The sequence below is a fragment of the Balaenoptera acutorostrata genome, chromosome 15 (genome assembly GCF_949987535.1).
Source record: "Balaenoptera acutorostrata chromosome 15, mBalAcu1.1, whole genome shotgun sequence".
Lineage (NCBI taxonomy): Eukaryota > Metazoa > Chordata > Mammalia > Artiodactyla > Balaenopteridae > Balaenoptera > Balaenoptera acutorostrata.
In genome coordinates this window covers 62,148,919-62,153,277 of record NC_080078.1, presented here as the reverse complement: position 1 = coordinate 62,153,277, position 4,359 = coordinate 62,148,919, and positions in this window count along the sequence as shown.

Here is a 4,359-nt window from a genome sequence, read left to right as displayed (position 1 = left end):
TTCTGGTTTCCATGACGAGAAACTTTCCCTAAGCACATGCCATGCCTCTCTCCACCCTTTTACATGCTACATCATCAGGGAATAAGGATGACTTATCTGATGGTAAATTTGAAGAAAATTAGTGAACGTGTTCAGATCAGTTCTATCCTTCTTTCAAATTCAAAGAGTGGAACAAGTGTTAGGGACTCACAATTCAAATAAGATTCTCTCTCTCTCTCTCTCTCTATATATATATAGATAGATAGATAGATAGATAGATAGATAGATAGATATAGATATAGATATAGATATATCTCTCCTCCCTCTGTATTAATTCCATTCTCTCCCTCTTGTGGTGGGGAGAAGGGCAAACTCAGCATATATCACATGTCCATCATTGTGACCAGAAAGACAGAACACTGTGAGAGCCAGACTGGGTCAAATAGCCACACCTATGTCCAACAGGGTAGGCTACTGAAGAACCATGTGGAGCAGAGAAGGGACAGTCCTCCAAAGGAGATGGAATGAAATTTCTAGGAGGCAGAAGAATTGTGAACCAAGAAAATACTATCCAGATGCTAAGCCTGGATTTCTGTTAGCTAAACCCCTTCTCTTTCTCACCAAATCCAGTGCCAAGTACTCAAAATCTGCCTTCAAATATAATAAATGTATCCCATCCTTTCTGTTTCTACTTGCAGAAACCAAATCAAATCATCTTTTACCTAGACAAATGCAACAGCTTCCTAATACATTCCCCATTTCCTAAATCAACATAGCAATAACTCATGTTTAAATGGTATTTTACATTTTACAAAGAGTGGTAACAGTAGCAGTGGTGGTGGCAGTTGTGGTGGTAGTAGTAACTGCAGTATTAGTAGCAGTAGTAGAAGTAAGAGTCACAACAGTAGTAGCTGCTACCACCATAACTCTCTTGACATGCCATAATGATCAATAATATTGTTCTTATTTGACCTTCACAACAATAGGATAAAGTAGGCATGGCCATATCTTTATTTTATAAATAAACTCAGAGAGAGAGGAGTGGTGGCTTGCCCAAGTTGACACAATGTCTCAGTGGCAAAGCCAGGACTTCTTTGACTAATCTGGGGCCTTTCCCATTGCATCCATAAGCTCTGCAAGAGAGTGAAGATGAGGCTACTAGACAGCAAGTAGATAAAAGACATTGGAACTTATTGATTAAGAAATTGGACCCTGGACACATGAAAAGATGCTCAACACCACTAATTATAAGAGAAATGCAAATCAAAACTACTAAAACCACCTCACACCTATGAGAATGGCTATCATTATGGATTTAACAGATACAAACTACTATGTATAAAATAGATAAGAAACAAGGATTTACCTCATAGTACAAGGAATTATACTCATTATCTTGTAATAACCTATAATGGAGTATACTCTGCAAAAATACTGAATCACTATTCTGTGCACCCAAGACTAACACAACATTAGAAAGCAACTATACTTCGATTTCAAAAGAAAAGGAAGAATTCGGGCCCTCGAGTCAGGATCCCCTAGGCAAGTGGCTTATGTCTCTCTGCCTCCACCTGCACACTGTAAAATGTGGACAGCACCAGATCTACCTGACAGGGTGGCTGAAAAGATTAAACGTGATGGTCCACTAAAGCATTTGGCACAGTGTCTGCTACGAGGTCAATGCTCAGTAATTGTGAATCATGGTTGTAAATATGCAATTAAGGAGATAATGTTAGGAGCCGCTGGGAAAAACTTGTCAGAGATCCTTGTTCTTTACTAAGAGAAAGGCAATTTGGGGTGGCGATCAAGGTGTCCCGCCCTTTTCCACTGATTGGTGTGGCAGTGGACAGGGGACTTCGTTTTGATCACTTTTAAATGTATGAGGAAATCTGTCAAGTGGCTTCTAGGAAAGCCTGATAAAGGGCCAGGAATGCAAAAAGAAGTCTCCCTTAGCCACCCCTTCCATCCTCTTATTTGGATGTTCTCCTGTGCAGACAAGATGCTTCAAGCGCTAGAAGCCAACTTGTAACCTTGAGAATAGATATGGCTGACTCAATCAGTCAGCAGAGAAACCACAGCAGTTATGTGAACATGGAAATTTTAATATGAAGAACTGTTCTCTAGCACTTAACTACTAAAAGGGGTAAAAAAGGATACTAAGAGGTCCAGAAACAGCAGATGGGGAAAAAAGCAACCTCTAGGCTGAGGGAGAGTGGACGATTGACTACGGACCTCACATACTCTCTTCAAAGAGGGCGGGCTGCACAGGGCAGTGATGGAGAAACTCACCAGGGGGAGCTGGCCAGAGCTGATCCGTAGAGGTGGCCCCGGGGGGAGAGCAGCTGCCTGAGGGTGCAGCCAGGGCTGCTACTGAAGTGGCCACCAGGTGGGAAGAGCATGGCCTGAGAGTGGGGCTGGAGCTGGTCTGTGAGAAACACAGGGCTCCTGAGCCGAATTTCAAATGGAGAAGTGGAACTGAGGAGAGAAGTAGCTTTCTGCCATCATCCTGCCAGAGTTCTTCCAACACCCTCTATTGATGAAGCTTAACATCAGGCCAGCTGGCAAAAGAAGCCATGTTTCCAAGGTCCAGATCTAGTATCGCAAAGCAGGGCAAAGAAGGATAGATTTGGAGCTGAGAAAGCACATCTACATACTGAGGATAGCAGAGAGAAGGATCCAAGAATGACTTCATCCAGCCACAAAATCCCTCCCTTTTTTCTTGTTGGCTAAATAATAAATATTCCTATGGTTTAAGCCACTATCCGTTGCGTTTTCTGTTTCTTGCAATCTAACACATTCTTAATAGGAACAGCAAGACTGTTGGGGTATCTTTAGTGAGCTGTCCACCTAGTAAGTGAAGCTCTGCTATATGCTTCCAGTCAGGTCCAAATGCATTGTGGAGGACCCTCTGTAGTATCTCAGGCCCCTGAACTAGCACCTTAAGGACTGCAAAATGGAAAAACAACCATGTTGCTGTGGACAAACACATAGTTCTTTACAGCCTCTCCTTCCTCCATCACTGCTGTTCTTTCCCCTGAGATGTGAAGTTCAGCTCCCTGCAGGGCCAAGCACACAACCATTCCCACTCCTCCTAGTCACCCAACACCAGACTGGACTCACAGAACAGGACTTTTCTGCTTTCCTTTATGCCAAAGGCTCTCTTGCTCCTAGGACCTCCTCTCTGTATGGGACAGAGAAGGAAACGAGGAAACACGATTTGCTGTGCTTTTCCGCTCTACTCTCTCAGAGAGATATCACTTTTGATAGTCAAACCTCATCTAGAGACAGGCACATTTTTTGATGCCAATGGTAGCAGGGTCCAGAGGCAACCTATCTCCCTGGAGCCTCTGAACACCTTTAAAGACATCCTTTTTTTAGTTGTGGGTGCCACATATGCCAAGGAGGAGCCAGTTCTCATCTCTATGACATCTGGTCTCTTAATAATAGTATTATTATTATTATTATTAATCTATGCACTAAACCAGCAGTTCTCTAAGTATAGCTGGGAACTCCCGGATGTTCCAAAGATACTTTCGGAAGGTCCTTGAGATCAAAATTATTTTCATAAGAATACTAACACACTGCCATTTTCACTCTCATTTTCTCCCAATGGGGTTCTCCAGGGACTGCATTGCATGCAAAGTCACAACAGATTATAAAGCACAGTAGATATGAGAATCCAGCTGTCTTCTATTTAGCCATATTTTAAAGAGATTTGAGAAAAGGTAAAATAATGCCATTATTCTCAGTAAATTTGTTTTGGAAAACCAGTTGTTCATTAAAATTATGTTATTTATCATACCGTGTAATGGGTCTATTATATTTTTTTTTAATTCTGAACAATTTTAATCTTCCCTTAGAAGTTTCTTCTTCTTTTTTTTTTTTTTTTTGCTGCGTGGCACATGGGATCTTAGTTCCCCAACCAGGAATCGAACCCATGCCCCCTGCATTAGAAGTGTGGAGTCTTAACCACTGGACCACCAGGGAAGTCTCTAGAAGTTTTTTCTTTAAACAAGAAATTCCATTCCTTGCTTAGTTAAATTCAAATTCCAATATTTTGTTCAATAAGCATTTCACTGCTATTTAATGGCTGCATGTAGGGTCAAATTTGTATTGTCCTAAATTTGTAAACAGTCACCATGCCTCATGCATGTTCTAAGTAATGGCTAGTGTACACAGTGATCTCTCAGTTGTTTTAATTAATTGTAATTTTTAATAAATTAATAATTTTTTAATTTATAAAAAATACTGTATGGGGTTCTCAAAAATTTTTAGGTATGGTAAAGGGCTTTATATGGATATTTTTTATTTCACATTTTTGTTAGTGTTTTTTAAAAAGCAAGAATAAGCACAATTATAAAATTTGATGATTACCTGGAG